The 27,564-nt window shown below is 40.3% G+C and overlaps 1 long non-coding RNA gene across 1 annotated transcript in view; it reads left to right on the forward strand.

The window, feature by feature from the left end:
* LOC308667458 overlaps positions 1–27,364 on the forward strand; it is a 36,583-nt gene extending 9,219 nt beyond the window's left edge. The window contains exons 2-4 of the long non-coding RNA XR_014026285.1: positions 23,676–23,901; positions 25,503–25,674; positions 26,897–27,364. This is a non-coding gene — a long non-coding RNA (uncharacterized lncRNA). The remainder of the gene's footprint in view (positions 1–23,675; positions 23,902–25,502; positions 25,675–26,896) is intronic.
* The last annotated feature ends 200 nt before the right edge of the window (positions 27,365–27,564 follow it).

Genomic DNA, 27,564 nt, shown 5'->3' on the forward strand with positions numbered 1-27,564 from the left:
TACATGATCTTCAAGGTTCCTTCCAACTGTATTATTCTATGTTCTATGTTCTGACCTTGTGCTTTCTCCTGAGGTAAAAACCATGTGGACACCAAAGGAAGATAGGAAGAGTATCGGTGCTTTTAGACTTTATTATTGGCGAAGACTCATGAGAATACCATGGACAAGCAAGGAAACAAACAAATAAGCCCGGAATTCTCATTTGAGGCACAAATGACCAGGATCAAATTATCCTACTTTGCATGCATTATGTGAAGACTCAGCTCTCTGGAAAAGACTCTAATGATGGGAAAAGAGAAGGAAGAGAATGACCAGCAGCAAGGTGGATGGATGCACCATTGGGTGTTCTGAAAGAACAGGTTAAGGATAGATTGCTCTGGATAAAATCCATCTATATGGTTATCAGTTGAAAATGACTTGATGGCATATAATTAAAAATATGGATGTGGTATCTACAGAATAGGGATGCAGTGGCTCAGTGGGTTAGGATGCTGAGCTTGTCAACCAGAAGGTTGGCAGTTTGGCGGGTCAAATCCCGAGTGCCGCGTAAAAGAGTGAGCGCCTGTTACTCGTCCCAGCTTCTGCCAACCTAGCAGTTCGAAAGCATGTAAAAATGCAAGCAGAAAAATAGGGACCACTACGGTGGGAAGGTAACAGCGTTCTGTGCGCCTTTGGTGTCTAGTCATGCCGGCCACATGACCACGGAGACGTCCTCGGACAAGCGCTGGCTTTTTGGCTTTGAAACAGAGATGAGCACCAGCCCCTAGAGTCGGAAACGACTAGCATGCATGTGCGGGGGAACCTTTACCTTTTACCTTTATCTACAGAATATTTTAAAAAATGAAAAACAGAAATCATGACTGTGCAATTGATGCTTTGCTCCCCTTGATGTGCAAATGAACACTTTCAGATCTCCTCTGCATGACCAATTTCTATTTTAAGAGGGAAGAATTTTGTTTCACTATCTATTAAAGAAAGACAGACACACAACATTTATACATGTTTAGTAAAGTATCAGGTCAGACTCTTTAAATTTTCTTGAGTAGCAGAGTATCAGAAACAACATAAACATGTATTTAAAATATTGATAGCATCAATAGGATGTACTCTATATTATGTCTTCTGCACTGCTATATTTATATACATATCCCTTACATAAATATGCTCTCACCTAAATTTGTCCCATCTTGTCGATCTCTGTATAAAATTCACACCCTGACAGGTATGGATGTAATTCAACCACAGATTAATTTGTTTGTGAGTCATAGCCTCACAAATGTTGATCTAATTCTGAAAATATCTCATTTAAGTTTGCAGTCTGGAACATGAACTTTCCTAGAGCATGCCAAATGTAAGAATAATGTTCCAAAAAGCAAAAAGATAAAACTTTTTGAGAAAAGTTTGTAAAAAAAACATTTGAAGAACACCTTTCACTCCTTTAAATGTTAATCTCATATAAAATAAAAACAAAATACTGGTTTTCTAATGTAATACCTATTTGATGATCATCATTAGATTTCTTGTTTAGGCAACTATTAATTATTATTTTTATTATCTCCTGTTGAACTTGATGAGTCTCTTTATTTTTATTGATTTCGGGACTATATATATTTATTGATTAGGCATGGCATGAGAGCAATGTTCCAATATTTGAGGGCTGACACAAAAAAGAAGGGGTCAACCTATTTCCCAAAGCACCAGAAGGAAAGACAAGAAGCAACAGATGGAAACTAATCAAGGACAGAAGCAACACAGAACTAAGGAGACATTCCCTGACAATGAGAACAGTTAACCAGTGGAATAGCTTGCCTTTAGAACAGACATGTCAAACACAAGGCCCGGGGGCCAAATCCGGCCCGCGAAGTGGTTTCATACGGCCCGCGAAGCCATCCTGGAAACAGTGAGGGAACGGCCCCCACTGCCTTGGCCCTGGCCCAGAGACCCTCCTTCTGCCAGAGACCCTCAGATGTGTCCCACTCCTACCCAGGCCCCCATAGGCACCCTTGATGCAAACGATGTAGAGCTGGCCACGCCCACCCAGTAGGCCATACGCACTCTAGCCACGCCCACCCAGTAGGCCACGCCCACCCAGGCCACACCTACCTGGCCTCCTGAGGGCAACCACAATGCTGATGCGGCCCTCAATGAAATTGAGTTTGACACCCCTGCTTTAGAAGTTGTGGGTGCTGTATCACTAGACACTTTTAAGAAGAGATTGGACATTTGTTTGAAATGGTATAGGGTTTCCTGCTTGAGCAAGGAGTTGGACTAGAAGACCTCCAAGGTCCCTTCCAACTCTGATATTCGGTTATTCTTGCGTAATCATTTTGGGTCTTTACTTCATTTGTTTCTTACTAGGTGCTGTTTCTTATTATGCTTTTTCTTACAATGCTGTTTCTAAGTATACAACATGTTTTCCATAACTGTGTGATTTTATATTTGTATAACAAAAAGTATGTTGTCTGAAGGGAATTTTTCCTCAAAGGCAAATAATAAATTATCTAGTCCAGGGGTGTCAAACTGAATTTCATTGAGGGCCGCATCAGCATTGTGGTTGCCCTCAGGGGGCCGGGTGGGTATGGCCAGGGTGGGCGTGGCCTACTGGGTGGGTGTGGCTAGAGTGTGTATGACCTACTGGGTGTGCGTGGCCAGCTCTACATCGTTCGCATTAAGGGTGCCTATGGGGGCCTGGGCAGGAGTGGGACACATCTGAGGGTCTCTGGCAGAAGGAGGGTCTCTGGGCCAGGGCCAAGGCAGTGGGGGCCGTTCCCTCACTGTTTCCAGGATGGCTTCGCGGGCCACATGAAACCACTTCGCGGGCCGGATCCGGCCCCCGGGCCTTGTGTTTGACATGTCTGATCTAGATAATACCTGTATATTCAGTTAAATGCTGTGGTAGTTCACTGTAAATCAAATAAATGACTCTATTGGATTAGATTAAAAAAAAAGTCAGCTGGTACTTAAATAAACAGTGAAAGAAATACTGAAAATCCTTAATTTACCTTCATCTGTAATGATGGCACGAATAGCTCAAAGCTATGAGAAATTAAAAACAAAGCCCAGAAACATAGGAGAACTTTGATTATGTACGACATGTACATTTACACTTTTATGCAGGAATTTTCTTTTCATCTTAGATTGCATGGCACGTTGTCACTTCAGCTCCAAGCTAACACATTGGAATTTGATTTTTTGTTTTCAGATACATGAGTACAATGAGAACACCAACCTGATATTAAAAATGTCAGCAACTTAAAATGAGTGGGAGGGCAGTTGAGCTGTCTGTGACTTCGAGATTGTTATGCTGGAGAAAATTAATTAGGAAGTCAGATTTCATGGTGGAATAGTGGAACTGCAATTTGTTAGAAACAAATGTTAACACTACTTCCTAAGAATTAAACACTGGCCAAACTTAGCATTTTATTTATGTTAATCATCCCACCGATGTAAAAACAAAATAACAAAAACAAAATGAGTTCTGTGAATGACCATTGTTACTATACATCTGTGTCCACATTTCTACCTCTTGTTCTCTTTTAACTTCTGTTTCATAGTCCTTAAACACAAGTCCATGTACAGTTGTCATCCAGGACTCCTGGGGGCCCAAGGGACACAAAAACAAAGGAAGAGGGGGTATTAGATGCTCTCTCTTCTTCCACACAACCCTTCTGTGTTCTGTTAGCTGGGCAATCTAACAGGTTGATTTGGGGCCATCATTTTAAGCACCCAGCTATAATCACCCAATACTGCACCATACCGGAAGAATGATTGTTGGCAGGGGAAATGGAGTGGGGGAACCCACTAATCCCTTAGCTCATATGATGTGCATTACAACAGCCTCCTTTCCAAGCACATTTACAGTTGCAGAATAAAAACCAACAGTGTGGACAGCATAGTCTATGCCAGCATATTTTTGTTCTCCTAATTCAAGGACTTGGACTTAGCACTTCACCCATGCCCTTGGTTAATTGCTAGAACTCAAATGGAAATAAGCGGAGTGGAGTGGAGTGGAGTGGAGTGGAGTGGGATGGAGTGGGGTGGGGTGGGGTGGGGTGGGGTGGGGTGGGGTGGGGTAGGGTGGGATGAGATGAGATGGGATGGGATGGGATGGGATGGGATGGAATAGAATAAAGTAGAGTAGAGTAGAGTAGAGTAGAGTAGAGTAGAGTAGAGTAGAGTAGAGTAGAGTAGAGTAGAGTAGAGTAGGGTAGGGTAGGGTAGGGTAGGGTGAAAGGGATGCGGTGGCTCAGTGGGTAAGGATGCTGAGCTTGTCAATCAGATGGTCAGCAGTTTGGCGGGTTGAATCCCAAGTGCCGCGTAACAGAGTGAGCGCCTGTTACTCATCCCAGCTTCTGGCAACCTAGCAGTTCGAAAGCACGTAAAAATGCAAGTAGAAAAATAGGAACCACTACAGTGGGAAGGTAACAGCATTCCGTGTGCCTTTGGCGTCTAGTCATGCCGGCCACATGACCATGGAGACGTCCTCAGACAAGCGCTGGCTCTTTGGCTTTGAAATGGAGATGAGCACTGGCCCCTAGAGTCGGAAACGACTAGCACACATGTGTGGGGGAACCTTTACCTTTTAGGGTAGGGTAGGGTAGGTAGGGATGCAGTGGCTCAGTGGGTTAGGATGCTGAGCTTGTCGATCAGAAGGTCGGCAGTTTGGCGGGTTGAATCCCGAGTGCCACGTAGCAGAGTGAGCGCCTGTTACTCGTCCCAGCTTCTGCCAACCTAGCAGTTCGAAAGCACGTAAAAATGCAAGTAGAAAAATAGGGACCACTATGGTGGGAAGGTAACAGCATTCCATGCGCCTTTGGCGTCTAGTCATGCTGGCCACATGACCACGGAGACATCCTTGGACAAATGCTGGCTCTTTGGCTTTGAAACAGAGATGAGCACCGGCCCCTAGAGTTGGAAATGAGTAGCATCCATGTGCGAGGGAACCTTTACCTTTACCTTTAGGGTAGGGTAGGTTAGGGTAGAGTAGAGTAGAGTAGAGTAGAGTAGAGTAGAGTAGAGTAGAGTAGAGTAGAGTAGAGTAGAGTAGAGTAGAATAGAATAGAATAGAATAGAATAGAATAGAATAGAATAGAATAGAATAGAATAGAATAGAATAGAATAGAATAGAATAGAAGAATAGAATATGGACAGAAAGGAATTTGTCTCCAGTGCATAAGCTCCTAGTGTACATGCAAAACAACAAAATAAAAATAATCATAATAATTATCCCATAAAAGAAGGTATGGAACAGATGAGAGGTTAGTAACGCAGTCATACTACATGGGTAAATATACTTAGACATAAGACAATACTGTGGGAGTACAGTGTTGAGCAGAGTGATGGCACGAGCGAAAATATTGTCTAATTGTTTTGGCATGCAATGCCCTATAGTGGCACCCTGAGGGGGGGGGGGGAGCTGAAAGAGTTTATGTCCAGGATGTGATGGGTCTATAGATGTTTTCTCAGCCCTCTTTCTGACCCATACAGTATACAATAACCTATGCGGTATATAATAATTCAAGGCAATGAATATATTCAACACATCTTCCTCCTCCTATTTTCCCCACAACAACAACCCTGTGAGGTGAGTTGGGCTGAGAGGGAGTGACTGGCCCAAGGTCATCCCAGCTAGCTTTCATGGCTAACGTAGGACTAAAACTCCTGGTCTCCTGCTTTTTCACCTGGTGCCTTAAGCACTAGATGTATTTCTCTAAAAATGCAGACCTGGTGCTATGACTTCCTATTTATATGGAATGCCCACCACCACCATGTGTTTGGAACCAGTTTCAACTAGGCTACATAAGAAAGTCAAAGCAAGTCAGCATAATGTGTTTGGTTTTTGTTTTTATTTTTTGCTATAATTGTCCTCTTAAACAAATTCCTCTGGATACAGGGAAGTATTCTTGCTTTCTAACAAATAATTGCAACAAGCGGAAAAAAAGAACTCTAAATATTCATTTCTGGCCCTCATAATGTACAACATCTTCCCCAATTGCCATATAAATATTTGGACTTTGGCTCCAATTGCTGTTCCCTTCCATCTATCCTTTTTTCTGCGCCAGAGATGGATTGTTCGTTTTTGTTCCCAGTATATTCAACTTCCTGCTAGAAAACAGGGGGTGCCAAATATGCACTGATGATTTAGTGTTGTCTTTATAGTTCTTTTAAGAAAGAGATGATGAAAACAGAGACAAATGACTTGCCATGAGTGGCTTTGTGTACTCAACTGCTTGGCACTTGACAGCAAAGCAATATGTCTGGAATGTTGAAGAATTCTTAGAAACATGTCTCCCTAACCAAACATGGGCAACAGAAAATGTTTATTAGAAGCAATGTGTAATTGGAAGTGGGGGGAGGTTTTTGCTTTCTTACAAGAGAGAGAGAAATGAATCAAGATGCTTACAACTTGATAACTGGGGGGGGGAGGGAAGCATGCAATTACTTTTTTTTTTCTTCTATTAACTTCTGCTGTCACATCAGACCTCTCTCCCCTCCTATGAAATGTATTTTATAGCCCAGAGATAAAAGTCACTGGACTAAAGGTATGCACTTTTGCCCTAATCCATTTCTGAATACATATAGTTGTTCACATTCAACAATCGGGTTTGTTTGTCCCTTTCGTTTCCATGTATCCTCCATACATGGAAGATACATACACATCTGCAAGAAAACAACCAAGCTCAGAGAGCACCAACTGTGAGCTACAAATATTCTCCTTTATTGTTAGCATTAAGATGTACAGCCTCACCATCCTTGAACGTTTCTGATCCAGAAGCCGTCTATAGCTAAGGGCAAACACATATGTCAGGGAGAACATTAAATTTCAGGAGTATTTCCAAGGACAGAAGTGAACTTTTTCCCCTTATGGGAAAAGGGGGGAAAATTGCAATTGCTCTGAATATTCAAAGCATAGGAAGAAATGCAAATAGTCCATTCTCAGAATTTTAGAAATCTTTGCATAATAATGATGAAGAGTCTTAATTTTCAGAAGTGCTCCACATTCTATGAAATAGCTTCCCCCCCCCAAAAAACAACAAACAAATGGCTCCTAGTTTTCCTTGGATTTATAAGCTCGTATATGAGGGCATTTCTACATGAAGAATGCACACCAATTCAAAAATAACTGCATTGTTAGCAGCAGCAGCAACATCCCATATCTTGACAGATGGACAAAAATGCCAAATCCAGTCAAAACATCTGAATGGCTGTGCTACCAACCATAACTATATCACCATACTTTTATTCCAATGATGAAGATCTTATAACACAGTGTGAAAGTGCTGTGAGCTAAATTACATCAAATTGAAGATGTGAAACAGGATTTCTATGAGCAAAGTTTCTTTTTATTAAAAGTAAACTTTGGCTATATCTTCTAAAAATTTAGCTCATATTCAGAATCTTTTAATCTAACCTTCTCCGTGGCATTTTTGTTTTACACAATAAAAACTTTGCATAAGTTTTTTAAAGAGTTTGTTTTTTTTAAAAAAAATGAATTTCCTCCACTTGACGAAGTTCCATTCTGAGGCATCACCCCAAAACCTTCCATGATAATGAGATTCTAGACAAATATTCTTCCTTTTTGAACACAGATCTTCTGCTTCTTTTGGTTTACCAGTTCACTGTCTCTTATGTTTCGTTTTTGGTTCAAACACTTTAAATAGCTGTTTTAATTTTGGCAGCATCTGGAAATCTGGGAAATTCCTGAATAGCGGCAAATATCTGTAGCTCAGGTGGAGGATGAGGGTGAAGATTTGTTCTCCGAGCTTGTGGGTTGGTTTCCAAACATTTCATTACCAGGCTAAGTAACATCTTCAGCAGAGTTTAGGAGCTTAGTTTAAACTCCACTGAAGATGTTACCCAGCCAGTAACCTTCACCCTCAACTTCCTAAATGCATTTACCTTGGAATTTCCCTGTATATACAATTACCCACGGCCAATCTGCTCTTGCTCTTTAAAACAGAGATGGTGAACCAGTGACTCTGCAGATGTTTTGAGACCCTAAACTCCCACCTGTCTCAGTAAGCATAATCACTGGTTATGGGACCTGTAGTCTAACAATGTTGCCAAACCCCTAATTCCATGCTCCTCCCTTAGAAATAATACACTACTGAGTGATCCTTAACACTTCTTTTGAGTCATCCTGTCATCTCACTGGGCCAAGCTTGTTCCTTTGTTGCTTGTTGGTACATCCTTCCTCTTTTGCTAATCTGATGCCAGGTGATAGGCTTTAAATAGCTGGGCTGGAAAGGGGACTCTGAAAGAGAGGCATTGCATTTACAAAGTGCACAAACCTGGTTCCCTAAATGATTTGGCTGGGCAGAAGAAGAGGGGGGGGTGAATAAAATGAATAGCTGAATAAAGTCATTTGTTTGTGCGGCCCTACAGCCCTGATACCATGATCTGTTTTCTACAATTTCCCACTGAGGATTGTGTATCTAAAGACAGCAGCCACTTTGTTCTCTATGTGTTTGCATCCGGTTACAGAGGAGACACGCAGTCTGTGCTCCCTTCTGGAAATTTGTTTTATTCTTTACCTTTGGATTTAATGAAAAGCATGCCACATATGCTGTTGCCATTTCCTCCAAGCAGAAAATAGTGTGCAGCACTTAACAACCTTCACACACACACACACACACACACACACAAACACACACACACACACACACACACATATATATATATATATATATTAAATGCTTGTTAACTATTTAGATTACCTTGCTAGGCCCCAAACATGGGACAAATCTTTATTTCCTGTTTCAGCCTAACCGAAGGCCATCGACAGGCAGTAGTCACAACAGTGACAGCTCATATTTGTGTATTTTTTTTAGATTGCTAACAAAGAATTAAAGGGAGACTGATATGCATTTCAAACTTATTTGTTTTCATCAGTCAGCCATACCCTTCTGAGATTGGAACCTGGGCTGATTGCACATTAGGCAGTTGTTTTTACCTCTAGGCCACAAGCTCTATCTCACTTTGTTAGCTGAGAAGCAAGGGAGATATGTGTTAAATGCTTGTTAACTATTTAGATTACCTTGCTAGGCCCCAAACATGGGACAAATCTTTATTTCCTGTTTCAGCCTAACCGAAGGCCATCGACAGGCAGTAGTCACAACAGTGACAGCTCATATTTGTGTAAATTTTTTAGATTGCTAACAAAGAATTAAAGGGAGACTGATATGCATTTCAAACTTATTTGTTTTCATATATATATTCAGGACACAAGGTATTTGCCTTACTCCACAAGCATAATCTCCCGTATAATGGGAGGAAATGATCTTTCGAAAATAGCACTGGGTTCAAAGTCAACCTAATTCTGTTTTCCTCATGTGAAACAATGATAATAAAGTTTTAACTAATCTTTATTGAAAAGGAAATTTAGAAATCAGAATCAGCCTCAGCTGCTACAAGTATCCCTATTGTTCTATGTTCTATGATCTTACTGTGTGCTTAAATATAGACAGTAGGAACTGTGAGTAGAGTCTTAGTCAAATAGTGAAATTCACCCTTCTTCTGCAGAATATTTCAGATTTAATCTCTAGCATTTCCAGTAGATCAAAAAGAAATTCCTGCCTGGATGCATTCCTATCCAAAATCTGGAGACCAAACAATCCCAGGAAATGGCATCCTTTTTTGGATCCACAGGATTGGCTCTTGAACATGGCTGTGGACTATTCCTTGCTTAAGAAGACTTTCATGGATATTTTTTTTTATTATTATACCCTCTGTAAACTATACAGCCAGAGAAGTCTCTGAAGACTATGATGATAACTGGGCAGTTATTAAAGCCTTCAAGTCAAGATTTAGGCATGGCCATGGAATGGAGATGGCATTGCAGCTGGGTGACACAGCGCTTAGAATGCAGCATTGCAGACTAATTTAGCTTACTGCCAGGAATTTGATCCTCACCAGCTCAAGGTTGAGTCAGCCTTCAATCCTTCTGAGGCTGGTAAAATAAAGACCCAGATTGTTGGGGGCAAGATGCTGACCCAGTAAACCACCTAGACTAAACCACCTAGCACAATGAAGCAGGATATAAGTCTAAGTGCTAGTGCTAATGATAGTGCTTGGTCTTGTGAATGATCTTTGTTAGGACCTGGATGGAGGCATTCTTGAACATAGAACATAGGATAACAGATTTGGAAGTGACCTCAGAGGTTGTCTAATCCATCCCCCTGCTTGAGCAGGAGAGTCTACACCATTTCAGATAAATAGCTGTCCAGTCTCTTCTCAAAAGCCTCCTGTGATGGGATACCTACATTCTTTCATTAATAATGAAACTAAAGCTTAAATATCTGGGCACACAATTCAAAGACAAAAGCAACTGAGCAAGACCCTGATGACTTAAAAAAATGTCCATCAAAAAAGAGGGCAGCGGAAAATAAAATGACTTTACTGAATTGGACAATTCTCCCCTCTCTCTATATTAGAGCCTTGGTGGAGCAGTGGGCTAATGCCTCCTTAAGTAACACCAGCTGCCTGCAATTAGTGCAGGTTCGAGTCCCACCAGGCTCAAGGTTGACTCAGCCTTCCATCCTTCCGAGGCAGGTAAAATGAGGACCCAGATTGTTGGGGGCAATTAAGCTGACTTTGTAATAATGCCGCTTGGGGTGTGTGTGAAAGCCCTAATAAGCAGGCATATACATAGGATGAAGAAGGAAGGAGTCACTGGAGAAGAGCCTAATGCTGGGAAAGATCGAAGGCAATAGAAGAAGGGGACGACAGAGAATGAGGTGGCTGGATGGAGTCCCTGAAGCAGTAGGCGTGAGCTTAAATGGACTCCAGAAGATGGTAGAGGACAGGAAGGCCTGGAGGAATGTTGTCCATAGGGTCGCGATGGGTCGGACATGACTTCGCAGCTAACAACAACAACAACATAGGATGAAGGCTACTGCTAAGCTTGTAAGCCGCCCTGAGTCTTCGGAGAAGGGCGGGATATAAATGGAATTAAAATAAAAAAAAATTATGACATTTAGTGAAACAAAGCAAAATCACGGCACCTTTAAGGATGTCGTCTGTGACATGTTTGCCTTCAGATTGCCTGCTTTTCCTTCTTGGTTCTCCTCTGCCCACCTCTGGGTAGAGAGATCAAAAAAGAAAAAAAAAACCCAGATGAGAGGGATTTATTTATTTTATTATTATACTTACAATACATCCCAATTTTATTTCAGTGCTTTATGTTCTGTCAAAGTTTATTTCAGCCAAAGACTAGCATAATGAATTATCTGGTGTTTACTTCATCCAGTACTGAATCCTTTGTTCTTCTTGCTAGTCTCAGCATTTTCTCCACAAACTCAACTAAAAAGCATCCATTTTTTCTTTCCTTAAAATTGCTGTAAGCTACCCAGAGTTACCTTGTGGCTAGATAGGCAGCCAATTTAATAATAAATAATGTCTTCAGGGCCCTTTGAGATATCAGTAGGGCAAATGCCATTCAAATGCTAGAGGGCAGGAACTTGAAAGGCTAGGAAGCAGCTATTGTCTGCCACCCTTCTGCCATAGTTTTTGTTAATTGTGTAACAGTGGTATATAATTCAGGGCTTTTTTTTCTCATAAAACGCTCAGAACGGAGTTCCGGCACCTTTTTTGGATGGAACCTTGTAGGGTAGGCAAGGTGGGTTGTATGACATGTGTGAGTTCCAGCACCTTTTTCTTTTACAAAAAAAGCACTGGGTATATTCAAGTCATTACCACTGTGTACTGTTTCAGATAGGCCCTACTGACCCAACTCTTTTGGCATATTCTCTAGTTGCCTACCCTATAGTATGACAAGGTGGAAATTGAAATGGTAATAATGAGGGTAATTCTACAGAGGCCACATTTTTTTTAAATTCCATTTATATCCCACCCTTCTCCGAAGACTCAGGGTGGCTTACAATCTAAGCACAAATCAAATGTGCTTAGCAGTAGCCTTCATTCTATGTATATGCCTGCTTATTAGGGCTTTCACACACACCCCAAGCGGTATTATTACAAAGTCAGCTTAATTGCCCCCAACAATCTGGGTCCTCATTTTACCTACCTCGGAAGGATGGAAGGCTGAGTCAACCTTGAGCCTGGTGGGATGCGGACCTGCACTAATTGCAGGCAGCTGGTGTTACTTAAGGAGGCATTAGCCCACTGCTCCACCAAGGCTCATGTCCACAGGAGCTCTCTAGGATGACTAGTAAACGTCCAGACAGTAATTTGAAAACAGAAAGAGAAAGAATAAAGAAAAAATAAATATGTAAAGAAATGTCTTCCAAACTTCATCACAAGCAGAAAAATTTGTAATAACTGCCTATAAAACTTCAGATATTTCTTCATCCCATTTCCCATTCCTTTTCTATAAGCAAGTCCATAAAACATCAACTTTTCAATATTGGTGTCAACAAAAATCTATAAAGGATGCCAGACCTTTGGGGGGGGGGAAAGTATTATATTTTTAAACATGGTTATATTTTTATATCCCTTCCTTTTACTTCCAACATTTTTTTTTTCATTTTTATTATTTTTATTTTAATCCCATTTATATCCCGCCCTTCTCCGAAGACTCAGGGCAGCTTACAATCTAAAGCACAAATCAATGTGCTTAGCAATAGCCTTCATTCTATGTATATGACTGCTTATTAGGGCTTTCGGGGGGGCCCCAAGCGGCATTTTTACAAAGTCAGCTTATTGCCCCCAACAATCCGGGTCCTTTAAATCTTTAATTCAATCAAATAGTGTCGTAGGATTTGATTTCTCTTCAATTCTTCTTCATCCTATCACAGAGATTTCTTCAAAGGTTTAATAAGCCTCTTTTGTAGATCCAGTAAGGTCATTCTCTTGGTTTATGATTTGTATTTCTCTGCTATTTTTTTTAAAAAAAATTTCCAGTAAAGTGTTCTCTTCCAAATCATTCTCATGGTCTGCCATTTTTACTTCCACTTCTAGTACTTTTTTATTTTTTTGTAAGATAAAATTTTCTTCTATATCTCTCACTCTTTTACTAACTTCTTTTAGATGTAGCCTAACCATACAAGCACACATAATTACTGACAATATTGATCCTGTCATCTTCCAGTGCTCAAACCTACTGAAAAAACTATTGCCTCATCAGAAGGAACAGCATACATGGTGATCTCCCATCCTCTCCTTATCCAGAGAGTTTTCAAGGAACCTCTAACCATCAGTTCCTTGATGTTTGCCACAGTTGTCAGTTCTGCTTTCACAGAGACATCTTCGGTTTGCCATACCTTCCCTGGAAATCACTGAATCAATTAAACATGATTCTCTCTTTGCCTTACATATCAATCCTAGCTATCTACCACTATGATCCAGTCAACTGAACAGTGGTAGGTGAACAGGATCCAAAGAGAGAAAGAAGGAAAAGGAAGGACATATTCTTATAGAACACTCCATTAAAAAAAATATCTTAAAAGTTCTATTTGGTCTTGCAACATAAAGATCTCTCTCCATTATTTTAAAGTTCCCTTCCCACTCATACAGTATTTAAATATTTTTTTGTGTAGCCACAGCAAGATAATGGAAATTAAAATGATTGTTTATGTGGTTCAATGCCAATGTACTTAATTAGGTCAATAAAATAACCTAATTAAGTTCTCACTTGGCTTTCAAAATTGACCTTTTACAATTTTATTCCTTTGGTTTTCATTCTATTCCATTGGAAGGGCTTCCAAGTCCAAGACCAATTCAAACTAAAACAAATCATAAAAACAGAAAGCAAACGTTTAGTGAGTTTGGAAATAAAGTAACACTTGAACAGCAGAGAGGTTGTTGACCCAGAATTAGGGGACAGTGTAGGAAATATCAACTGTGAATGTGCAGATGGCCCTAACTGTCTTTGGGCTCTTGCAAAGTCCTGGATGCAGGGCCATGAAAGGCCAGCAAAGAAAACACCCAATGTCCTAACCCACCCGAGAACATACAATATCTTTAGGGAAACACCCCAAAGGGAACATGTTTAGTTACTTCTGCTCTCTTATCTACAGCATGCCAGACTTACTGGGTGAAATCTTTTATCGTATGCGTGTCAGCTTTGCTGGATGGCTTGCTTATGTAACCAGAAAGAATAAATACAAGGATTTCTTGTCTTTCAGGGCTGCTCTCTTTTAGAGGAGCCCATCTTTTTTGTTCAGATGAATAAAAATGTAAAGCTTGAAGGCAACCTGCACCAATTAGTGCAGGTTCTCATCCCACCAGGCTCAAGGTTAACTCAGCCTTCCATCCTTCCGAGGTAGGTAAAATGAGGACCCAGATTGTTGGGGGCAAGAGCCTTGGTGGAGCAGTGGGCTAATGCCTCCTTAAGTAACACCAGCTGCCTGCAATTAGTGCAGGTTCGAGTCCCACCAGGCTCAAGGTTGACTCAGCCTTCCATCCTTCCGAGGTAGGTAAAATGAGGACCCAGATTGTTGGGGGCAATAAGCTGACTTTGTAATAATGCTGCTTGGGGGGGCGCAAAAGCCCTAATAAGCAGGCATATACATAGAATGAAGGCTATTGCTAAGCACATTGATTTGTGCTTAGATTGTAAGCCGCCCTGAGTCTTCGGAGAAGGGCGGGATATAAATGGGATTAAAAAAAGGGGGGGGGGGTGGGCCATAGGAAAAATAAAATGCAACTTTCACTCTGATGGTATAGACCAGGGGTAGGCAACCTTGGCTCTTTTATGACTCATGGACTTCAACTCCCAGAATTCCTGAGCTAGCCATGCTGAGGGGAAAGGGAGAGGTTTCCATAAAGCACATTGATTTGTGCTTTAAATTGTAAGCCGCCCTGAGTCTTCGGAGAAGGGCGGGATATAAATGGGATTTTTTTAAAAAAAAACACCTCTGGTTTCCTGTATTTTTTTTTACCAGCAAAACCTCAGAACCTGCATATCATTTTTGGTCAGCCAGGCAAGAGAGGTGCTTGGTTGGTCCTAGGGAGCCTCAGGAAAGGGGAAGGCACCAAGTGTACTCCGGGATTTTCTGGAGGTGCCCCCCTTCTTGACTCTTCATTGTGGTTTTAACAGGAATCAGAATCCCTGAGTCAGCATGGATGAAAAAGTAGAAAACCTAGCCCCAGAAACCAAGTATTACAAAACGAAAGGCCGCTGCAAACCCCCTCCTCTCAGGAAAGTCAAGCCGGGGAAAAAAAGCACCAGGCAAGAGTTTTTTCTTCATCTCTCCCCTCTCTCTTCCTCCCCCCCCCCCCCCGGCCTGGCACAGTTAACAACCCCGGTACGTTCCTGATACATAAAAATTGATTCCTTAATACACATCAAGCTACTTGTAGTGTTGAAGGAATTCACTTTGCCTTCCAGGAAATGGTTGTTTGGCAACCAGCTGTGCTCATTCTGCAGCAACCACTTTAATAGGAAGCCATTCACACTTGCTATTTGGACTCCCCACCTATAATAGACATGACTGTACAAATTCCAAATGAGCATCCAAAGTTGGAGGAACATGAAATGAAATCCCATCAATGTGTTCTAGTAAAATGAAAGCAGTTAAGCCAAGGTGGTGGAGACACAGAGAGAAAACATCTCACAAAAGAACAGGGACATCACTTTTGTGAAGGGACCCAAAGGCCAGAAGAAACAGAATACTAACAAAATAACAGAATAACAGAGTTGGAAGGGACCTTGGAGGTTTTCTAGTCCAACCCCGTGCTGATGTCACTCTTCTCTGCACTCTTTCCAGAGTCTCAACATCTTTTTTTATATGCCGACCAAAACTGGACACAGTGTTCCAAGGGTGACCACACCAAGGCTTTGTAAAATGGTTCTGTCCCCCTATTAATTGAGCCTAGGATTGTGTTGGCTTTTTTGGCTGCTTCCTCAAACTGTTTAAGTGATTGTCCACTTGGACTCCAAGATCCCTCTTACAGTTTATTTATTTATTTATTTTTATTAATGGGACTTATATCCCGCCCTATCTCCCGAGGGACTCAGGGCGGCTAACAACCACAAAAATTAAAGGTCTCTGTACAGTAAATTAAAATTAAAAATTGAAATAAATTAAAGATTAGAGTTAAAATTGTAAACATAATTAAAATCCCTGTCAGTCCAGGTCAGCCAGGTGGAAAAGGAGTGTTTTGAGGCCGTGGCGAAAGGACTGGAGATCTTGGGCCATCCGAAGCTCAGGGGGAAGCTGGTTCCATAGGGCTGGCGCTCCCACAGAGAAGGCTCTTCCCCTGGGGGTCGCAAGCCGACATTGTCTAGCCGACGGTACCCTGAGGAGGCCTTCTCTGTGTGAGCGTACTGGGCGATGGGAATTCGTTCCCGGCAGCAGATGGTCCTGCAAGTATCCCGGGCCTAAGCCATGTAGGGCTTTAAAGGTAAGTACCAGCACCTTAAATCTCACCCAGAGGGCAACCGGTAGCCAATGCAGCTCACACAGGAGGGGTGTAATATGGGAGTATTGGGGTGCTCCCATCACTACCCGTGCAGCTGCACTCTGCACCAGTTGAAGCCTCCGGGTGGTCTTCAAGGGCAGCCCCATGTAGAGAGCATTGCAGTAGTCTATACGGGAGGTAACGAGTGCGTGGGTGACTGTATGTAGGGCATCTCGGTCCAGAAAGGGGAACAACTGGTGTATCAGGCGAATCTGGGCAAATGCCCCCCTAGCCACGACTCCAATATGATCTTCAAAACTGAGCTGTGAATCCAGGAGGACACCCAGATTGCATGCTCTATCAACGGGAGGTAACATCTCTCCTCCTATAATCAAAGCTGGAACCTCTTGGACTAAACAAGATTTAGAGAGTTACTAGAATTGAGCCAAGTTTCACCTAGTCTGTACTTGTACAGTTGGTTTTTCTTACCTAGTGTGGCAATGATCAAACAACCTGGGAGAGTAGTAAACATGCAGTAGGGAAGAGTTGTCTGGGAAATGAGAAAAGGAAGACTTGGAGGTAGGCAGAAGCATTTCCTCTCTGCAGTTTAATGAGAAGGCTGCTGTGAAGTAAAGGAGATAACCGTCTTGAAGGATTTATATAAGTATGCAATAAATAGAAGCTGCTTGTTCATTAGCTTTGGATGGCCTGTGGCTGCTTGCTACTGGGTGTCACCTGCTCAGAAAAACAATTTGAACTGTTGGGATTCAGCCAGTAAAAGAAGGAAGATGTTTTGCAGCTGCCTGTTTAGAAGGATTCTGGGCCAAGAGGGAGGGGACAGAAAGATCTATACACATACTGTTCACTTTTAGGGAACTGATGTGGTTTTTTAGGAACTGCCTGGATGTTTGCCAGCTTCATTGTAAACTAGCAAATAGCATGTCTCCACCATTCTCTTCTTCCCACCAGGAAATTTTAAAAGATACCCTGTAGAGAATGGCCAGTGTTGGGAATGGTCTCCTTGTGGACATGTGTGTTTGCAGGTGCATGCTCAAAATAATTACCTTACTCCGTTAGGTTCTTTAGGGTGAGGGGAAAAACTTTGATTCCAAGTAACAGCTGTATATTCTCTTCTGTCTGAAATATATTTTCCTTTGTCCCAGAGTATCCCCAAAACAAGACCTTTTTAAGATACCTGGAGCTTTCCTCTTAAATGAAAAACATGAGGGCTGTTCATATTCTGAATTGGATTCCAAAAGGGCATTTTGGAACCTCTACACCTCCTGAGCACTCACCTTTTGGGGGATGAAACCAAAAGTTTTTATTTCATTTACAGTATATTTAGCTGTGTGTTAAATACACACACCTTCCATGAGTGCAGCCAGAGACTCTTGTATCTTAGTCCTGTTTGAAAATGGCTCTGCTAAAGGTTTAAATTAAGGATGATAGTTTGAAACTATCTTTTTTCTTATTGAGCCAATAAGAAGCACATGCAAATATTGCCCAAACTTGGAAAGCCAATTTCCCACTCTAAACAACTCTGATATCGCCGCTGACCCAGGCTGCTGTTTACACTAAACAAGCCTTAACAATCTTACTAAATATTGCTTTTCCTCAGGCTGTTTTGCAATGCAGAATATACATCAATGCAGACAGAATAATTTAAAGCTGATGACTGTTTAGGTAATTGTATTCTGGCCCAATTCGGAAGGAAACCGATGATGAATGTGAGATTGTATCTTTAGGAATAAAAACATTCATTGTGTCCCCCACACAATCAAGATGATATAAATATTTCATATCTTCTTTATATATATTTTTTGGATTTACAGTCAGAGCAGAGCAGAGCAGAGCAGAATATTTTATTGGCCAAGTGTGATTGGACAAAAAAGAAGTTTGTCTCCGGTGTATAACTATGTTAGACAATGGAAATCCATCATAATTCTATCTCTATATCTCTATATCTCTATATCTACACACACACACACACACAGATATATATATATATATATATATATATATATATATATATATATATATATATATATATATATATATGTATGTATGTATGTATGTATGTATGTATGTATGTATGTATGTATGTATGTATGTACAGTGCTTTTTTTGTAAAAGAAAAAGGTGCCGGAACTCACACATATCATAGAACCCACCTTGCCTATCATACAAGGTTCCATCCAAAAAAGGTGCCGGAACTCCGTTCTGAGCATTCTATGACAAAAAAAGCCCTGTATACACACACACACACACACACACACACACACACAAATCGTATCACTCCATCTCTACCTTAATTGAGGGAATTGCAAAGGTGCACAAATATTAAAGTTTCTCATCTTTCCTGGACTGTACTTTTTAAAAGTATACCTGATGATGTATATATAAATGTTTACTGTCAAGGTGATTATAAATGACTTTTCATTCAAGGATCAAGTGTGTGATTAGCACCAACTAAATTCTAGAGAAATAAGTCATGGGGGAATAACCAACACCCACAAATTTGCAACCATGGATTCCAATTCAGATATACCATACAGTGGACGGTGTATAGCCCACTAGAGTATTGAAGAACAATATAGAAATCAGAGTATTTTAAATTTTCAAAATTTTGAATTTAATTTTCAATTCAATCACATTGAAAAGAGAAGTATGAGGTTGCTCAGATCATTTTCTGAGTACTGATCTTCTTAGTTTCTATTTGGGAACAAGTTGTTGTTCCAAAGTAGCCCAGAAGCTACAGTACCAGATATACATGAATCTACTTGTACTTCCATTTTTAAGCATCTGCTTAATAGCATTTAAGTGTCAGAACATTATTGTATTTGTGCCATCTTGTCACTGATTCTTGCTCGTGGTCTTGGAAATTTTTAACTCTTGTGGCCTAACAATATCTTAATATTCTACCCTCTGGAACTTGACTATGTTTGTCAAGCTCAAACACTCACCTAAACTCTGACTGTGCCTTTACCTAACAGTTTACAGCAGGGGTGTCAAACTGCAGGCCCACAGGCCGGTTTCATCATACTGAAGCCACGCCCACCCCATTGCCAGCAATGCAAAAAGAGTCGTGATACTTTGTGACACGTCACTTGATGTGGCGAGTTTGACACCCGTGCTTTAGAGTAACTGTTCCTTATAATACCCATGACTGTTGTGCTAGGTTTGCCACCAACCATATTGTGAAGTTTGCAGATGATACAACAGTAGTGGGCCTTATTCATGATGACAATGTGGAAGCTTACCACAAGGAGGTTGAGGGGTTGGTGAACTGGTGTAAGGAAAACAGCCTAGTTTTAAATACCAAAAAAAACAGAGATCATTGTCAATTTCAGAAAAGGCAGGCACAGCCACACGTCTCTGTGCATTAATGATTCACCTGTGGAGATGGTTACCAGCATCAAATTCCTGGGTGTGCAGCTAATGAGTAGACTGACTTGGTCGCTCAACAGTGAGAAACTGGTGAAGCAGGCACAGCAGTGCCTGCACTTTCTGCATCGCATGAGAAAAGCACATCTTATTTCCCCTGTCCTGACCACTTTCTACAGGGGAACAATCGAGAGCATCCTGTTATACAGCACCACAGTCTGGTTTGGAAGCATCACTGCTTCAGACAGGAAGGCAGTGCACAGAGTGGTGAGGATGGCCGAAAAGATCATTGGCAGTTCCCTCCCTCCCATCCAGGACACAGCACAGAAGCGTTGTTTGAACAGGGTCCATAAGATTATCTGGAATGCTACACATCCTCTTCACAACCTGTTTTCCTTGTTACCTTCTGGGAGAAGGAGGCTTCATGGTATCCATAGCAGAACATCCAGTTTCAGCTATAGTTTCATTCCATACAGCGTTAACCTTGTGAACTCTCAAGCTTCCTCCTTCCGTTGTATATTCAAGATGGACAATATTTAATATTTTATTGTTATGTATATGTAGGGGTGTGGGTCTATACATGTGCTTGTATATAGTATGTTTTAGGTGTGTGTCATGTAAGTGTTTCACTTTGAGAGCGGGCAACTAAATTTCATTTTTGATGTGTTCCATTGTGCCCACAGTAAAAAATGACAATAAAGATTATCTTATCTTATCCTTATCCTTGGACCGTTCGTTTTCTCAACAGTTAACTGTCCAGGTTCTGGAAAGAATGGTTGGTAAATACTTAGAGATGTGATTGGGACCAACATGGCTCCAAAAGAAAATTTCCTAGCATGACAGAATTCCTACTTATGACAGAAATAAACATTCTGCTGGATAAAAAGAACATGTGGAGTACAGGATTATGGAAAACTAATAGTTTTTTTTCTTTCCGCTAAGGAAAAAACAGTTTATTATCACTGCGTTTTCCCCTTTGAACTTCAGTTTTTCATTATAATAAAGAATAAATTCTCTTTAAGCACTCATAAAAACAAAAGGTTTATTGCCAATAATATTAGAATTTTAAAACTTGGGGAAAATATTGCTTTTAACTTTGATAAAACAATTTAAAACTGCAATTATCCAATAATGGTGAAGATAATTAAACCCTGTTAACACCCCAAACTTCATTTGAATCCAGGAGCATTGGTGTGGAAGAAATTATTGATCTTTGCGGATGAACTAAGATGGTATCTCAACAAGCAGAGAACCATCTGCATTTCTTTGCCTCAGCAACTTCTTTTCATATTTTTTTTAATTAAATTTTGATGTCTGATTAATGAAACAAAGAAATGACATTCTTCTCTAGCATGTCCTCTTTTTATATATATATAAAAAATGTCTGACATTTGTGAATGATAAATAGCTTTCCTGGTAGCTTTACCTGCTTAGAAGGCTTAAACTCAAAAATGTGGCTTTTTAATTCCTGTACTTTCATAAGTACAATTGGTTTTTGTGCTTTTAATCTGAGCTGCACTGGGAAAGAGAAAAGAAGATGGGGGAAGTGGGAAGAGGCAGAACTGTTTATAATCAAGTTAAATGGGTGAAATAAATGGGATCGAAAGAAAGTACCCTCCAACTGTTATTAGAAGAAAAACAGTACAGCATAATAGAGACACATGCAATTGAGGCACCAAGACCACAGCCAAATGTTAAAAACAACAACAGCAACCCAGTGTCTTGATTACTCCTGCATAATTTATATCTTCCTCATTTCAAATTATTTCATTCCTGGGAATTGTCTGTGATCATAAAATAAAGGAATACAAAAACAATGAGTAATTTTCCAAGAAAAGAAATTTCACAGAGGAGCACAATTTCACCCTAACAGTATGCAAAAGTTGCATTTGGTTAGTGGAATTCTATTCTATAAAGGCTCAGGAAAGGATAGGGAATTCATGAAGCTCTGGATTATTTGACCAAGCTGGCTGGAACTTCTAAGATTTTAAAGGGCCAGAATGTTCCTATCCTTTGTCATTAGACTTTCTTCTACTCAGCTTTGACATAATTGTGGGGGGGGGGAACAAAACATTGAATGTAGAGAAAGACACCATGGTCACTTCTCCTGTGTTCATCCAGAGATGGAATAACAGTTCATCAAAGAGGAGGAATAAGAAGCAGTATTACAGCACATAGTTGCAACATGTGGCTCTCCAGATGTTGAACTATCATTTCTCTCTCACCAATCACCATGCAAGCTGAAACTTTCACTCCAACCTACTACTTGAAAGAGGAGGACTCTAATGGGTGGAAGAGTCTAGGTTTTTCTGCAAGCCATGGCAATTTATTTTACACCTTGGAGTTGTTAGGATAAGCCAGTCTAAGGCAGCTGATCTGTAGGCCTGAAATCAGTGTTATGCCAGCTGAGATAAAATGATTAAAGTATACTTTTTAAAGTCAAGTCTGCTGCTTGCGCCAAGAACTTCCACATTAAGGGGAAACATTTCCTGAAATCCACTGTAATTCTGTCATGCTCGGTAGAGATAATAAGGGAGGGTGGTGATTTTAATTGGACCTATAAAGCCGGCTCTTATTAAGGTGAATGAATGTAAAAGATAGATCAAAGGCAGCCTTTCACAACCAGCCTGTCGGCAGTATCATTGAAACCAAATTAGCAGGCTCTCCACGGTGCATGTCGGGAAAAGACTGTAGCGTTTGCCTACAGTGATCCTCAAAGCACTTTTTTTTCCCCTCTTCCATTTACGTCTTTAAAGAGCTTCAGCCTTCATTAATATTTAATGCTGCTTGACAGAGGGATGAGAGAAAGAATTATAAAGGAGAACAGAACAGGAAAGGAAAGGAAGGAAGAAAAAGGTAACAGAAGCTAAGAACCGAAGGTGTGTTGTTGTTGTTTTCCTCAACTACTCCTCTGAGCCCGAAGGGATTTAAGACTTAGCCTTCTTGAGCTATAGCTGCTTATAAAACATACAAGCTGCTTTCCAAACTGAAAAGATTTTCCTATGCAGCTTCTAAGATGTTTATTACTTGTTTACATATTTGAGCATTTCCCCCCCTTTTGTGTGTGTGTGTGTGTGTGTGTGTGTGTGTGTGTGCATTCCAGTCAGTTTTTGACTCCTGGTGACCGCCTGGACAAGTCTCTTCTCCTGTGCCAGATTTCAGAAAGGGCTTGCCATAGCCTCCTTGCTGTGGCTGATGGACAGATGGACTGGCATAAGGTCATCCAGCTGGCTTTGTGCCTATTGGGGGACTAGAAGACACAGTCTCCTGGTTTCTAGTTTGATGCCTTAACCCACTACACCAAACTTGATTCTCTTCTTCCTTTTAAAGTAGATTAACTAAGAGAGAGCTATCAAAGTCACCCAGTGAGTTTTAAGACAGAGTAAAAAAAAACCTGCATCAAAAAATTATCTGGAAATACTTTTAAGTATGACTAAATCTAGATTACACTGGACTAGTATTAGCTTAACTGATGACGTTACCTAGTTTGGTAATGAAATGTCTCAAGAAAACCATCAAGCTCAGAGAGCATCAAGGACCCTACAGTTCAACCATGGAGCCACATATATTCTCTTCTATCAGTATTAGCTTAAAGATTGTCCTAAGACGGGGCAATTTTATGAGGGTAAATAAATAAAGATACCAGAAGTGGCTGCAGGAGAAAAGAATTTTAAAAAGTAAAGATGGCAATTGAGACTTCTGATTGAAATCTGATACATTTTTATGTGTGTAATACAGTTTACACATGTCAAAAATTGTTACACAACTTTACTTTTCTATCTCCCCTGAAAATGCCTATTTCTACCATCTTATTCTTGGATGGTGAAGTGGAATATTATCTCTTTTCCCAATTACAAAGTGTTATTTCTGGCTCAGTGATAACATGAAAGTGGTATTATTGAAGTTTTGCCCGCTTTTTTAAAAAAAATATATTTAAGTTATGTGGATAAAACAGATTGATAATAAAATACTATATTGTACTTTTTCAGATTTCCAAAGCATTCAGCATAGTACATCAAGTATCTAAAGCATGCATACCAAACGGCTTATGTACATCCAGCATGAAATACACACATTCAAAAACTAAGCTCTGACTCAATTCAAACATTTCCATGTGTACTTTTAAGGGGAAGGAAAAGTGGAGTGAGTAGGAAGAAAAGAGATAATAATCACCTCATCAGCAATGCAAAAGAACTTTATCATGCTTTATATACCGTAAGAATTTTATGTAATACTTTGAAGGTTCCTTTGATCTTAAATGATATGGATGCAAACATTCTTCGAATATTTTTGCAATGTGCTTGATTAGTAAGCTCTCATGTTCTTATGAAGAAATCATTGCACTTGTCTCCATTCAAACCATGTTGGGACTTGCACACAATTCGTCTCTGCAAGATATATTTAGCAAGGTTCCCACTGATATTAAAAGCTTGAATCCTATAAAATCTTGTACGTATCTTCTAATTACTCGAATTGGTCAACTCTATTTGAAACATCAGTGATGAATGAAATGGAGACAATGGAAAAGGTCAAAGGTTAGAAGTTGTGTCTAACTTTTTGCAAACTTCAAGGTAAGTTGTAAATCTGGATTTATGTTAATAGCAGATATTAATTCCTTTATATCATGGAGAAATAGTTTTGCAGATCCAATGTCAAGTTGTACCCATTGACCAACTTAGTTGTAATAATTAAATCAGATAAATGCTTCAATTTTGGTATAATTAAGCCTACCATGAGGATGCAATCACTCAGTGGTTAAAGACCCTGAGCTTCTCAGCTGGAAAACTGACAGCTCAGGTTTGAGACCCAAGTGGTATGTGACAGGGTGAGCTCCTGTTACTTGTCCTAGCTCCTGCCCACCTAGCAGTTCAAAAGCATACAAATGCAAATAGATAAATAGGTACCACTTCAATGAGAAGATAACAGCATTCTGTGCACCTTGGCATATAGTCATACTGGCTATATAACCACTGAAGCATCCTCAGACAATGCTGGCTCCCTTGGTTGAGAAAAAGAGAGGAGCATCACTCCCTAAAGTCAGACACACCTGGAAATGGGAAACCTTTACCTTTAAGTCTATTACACAGTTTTCCTTATATCATTTACCCAATCTTGGATGTATGGATGGAGATAGATAGATAGATAGATAGATAGATAGATAGATAGATAGATAGATAGATAGATAGATAGATAGATAGATAGATATTCTTTATCATGCATGAAACTGGAATTATTTGATGGATGAATAGAATTTTAAGAATAGTTATTCCAAGCAATGATAAAGAAAGATCCCTGGTGCTTAATACTGATTCTTCTAAGCATGGGAAGGGTTTATGGTTGATGAAGCATGAGGGCAAATGGCAGGAGCTATTATCACAGCAGATGTGATGAAGGTGTCAATATAACACTTGTGCCACATCAATCAGAGAGAAGAAGAAACACTAGGATTTATTTCAAGTTTATGCTTGCAAGAGGGAAAAAAATCAAGTATTAGATTTCTGTTGGCTGGCTGACTCTCTGTCCAACGGTTCCTGCCAATATCTTGATAGCATCTGAGTTCAATTATGAGCAGTTTGATTTGTAAATGTATGTTCTGCAACAAGGTCTCTCACATCCAAGCCAAAATTTATATCACTTTGAGCAACTTTATAATTAGTGTGCCTATCATAGTCTCTGATTCCATTTGTATGAATCAGTTTCATCACGAAGAGAGTGAGGATCTGTTTATACCAAACCTAGCATGTTAGATGCCATCATGGCTTATAAATTCTGTGCCGTTAATGATCAGTAGGTTCATAAATATTTCTCTTTTGCAGGCAGTCTTCATCATTCTGGAGGATGAATCAATGAAGCTTTAACATGTGGGAAGCCATCTCTGGCCCAGCTGAAATGAAGCAGTTTATCTTGAGCTTTCCTCGTCTGCATTGACATGTATCTCTTTGTGATTGTTAATACAAAACCTGTTGCAGTGCTGAAGAGAAGTGAGAGGTAGTTGTTCTGCTCTGAATGTTCTACTTTACACTTGAAAGCACTACCAGGAAACCTCTGTACGATTCCTTAGGAATTGTCCCGAGGGATTCTACCGGGTTCTGTCTTGTTTTCCATGCAATTTAACATCTATATGAATTCCTAGGAGAAAAGCATTAGCTAGCAGATTCAGTGCTGGCTCTCATTGATATGTTGTTAATGCTCATCTACAAACTCCCTTTGTACAAACTCCAGACATTTCCAGAACCCCTGTTCCCAGTAAATAAAGCAAATACTGAATCAGATAATGTATCAATCCTACTACTAAATTATGACTAGGTTACAGTGTGATGCTATTCAGCTTTTGAAGAAAAAATATCTATCTATCAACACTCTAAGGGGACATGGTGGCTCAGTGGGTTAGGACGCTGAGCTTGTCGATCTGAAGGTTGGCAGTTTGGCGAGTCGAATCCCGAGTGCCGCATAGCAGAGTGAGTGCCTGTTACTCATCCCAGCTTCTGCCAACCTAGCAGTTCGAAAGCACATAAAAATGCAAGTAGAAAAATAGGGACCACTATGGTGGGAAGGTAACAGCGTTCCGTGTGCCTTTGGCATCTAGTCATGCCGGCCACATGACCACAGAGATGTCCTCGGACAAGCGCTGGCTTTTCAGCCTTGAAACAGAGATGAGCACTGGCCCCTAGAGTCAGAAACGACTAGCACGCATGTGCAGGGGAACCTTTACCTTTACCTTCACCTTATCAACACTCTATGGCATAAAGTATTGTTTTGATATTTCTGAATATTCTATGCAAATACGCTCTATAATGTATAATTGAATAAAAGAAAATGGACATCCCAGTTCATGGTCCTTATTTATTTGAAGAAACTATCCACATTCTTGATATTTATTACCACCTGAGTTGGAGAATGCAACTTGATGCTTATAGAAATAAAATTATGCCCAGATCCCTTTTCCAATAACAAAATTTCAGGAATTTCCATTCTTTCAAAGACTTTAAAGTCACCCACAGACAGCTATGGAAGCAAGGCTTTAATTTGTTTAACCTAGTGCACGAAGTGCACTTTTACTTGAATCAATCATGTTGCTATTACAAACATATCTAGATTTATAAGGGATATGCAACTGTTTAGCCAATAGGCTAAAACAGTGAGTTTGCTAATTGATGTGTAACAGCTGAAGACAAACAAGAATCCCTTTTTTCTTCCTTCTCCCATACAGGCTAACACACTGTTGCTGAGTTTAAAAAGAAGGAATGGAGAGACTCATCACAGTTCCTTTAGCTTCACTCTCTTCTTCTCCACCTCACATGTTTAAAAAGGAGAAGGGAGAAGAAATTGCCTCATTTGTTTTCCACCCCACTGCAATGAAGACTTGACTGCTTTACTTCCTTGGGAGAAGAGGTGTCAGAATCCATTTATATCACATTCATAAATGTATGTTTAAAACATTATCCCCCCCATGGATTCTGCCATCTCCCGAGGAAGGAGGAGCGCATGTGGATTCAGCCTGCCTTAGGTTATTTCAAAGACCAAGGGAAACCTTTTGAACTGGGGGAACAAAAGGGAGGGTTAGGGAAGAGGGCATATGGCCTGTGTCTCCATTTGAATCTGTAAAGGAAGAAGGCAATAACCATAAAGATTTGAAGTTCCCTTTTTCCCACGAAAGGGATGACACGAAGTAAAATGATGGGGGGCTGACCAAATGGGGTTGAGGGAAGGGGGGTTGAACCGGGAACTCTTTATAAAGTTTCAATTTGTAAAACAATACCAAGTCCTGCCTTGTATTTCCACAACCAAGCATTTATTTATTTTATTTATTTTAATTCCATTTATATCCCGCCCTTCTCCGAAGACTTAGGGCGGCTTACAAGCTTAGCAGTAGCCTTC

This window comes from Vipera berus (genome assembly GCF_964194415.1).
Source record: "Vipera berus genome assembly, chromosome: 4".
Lineage (NCBI taxonomy): Eukaryota > Metazoa > Chordata > Lepidosauria > Squamata > Viperidae > Vipera > Vipera berus.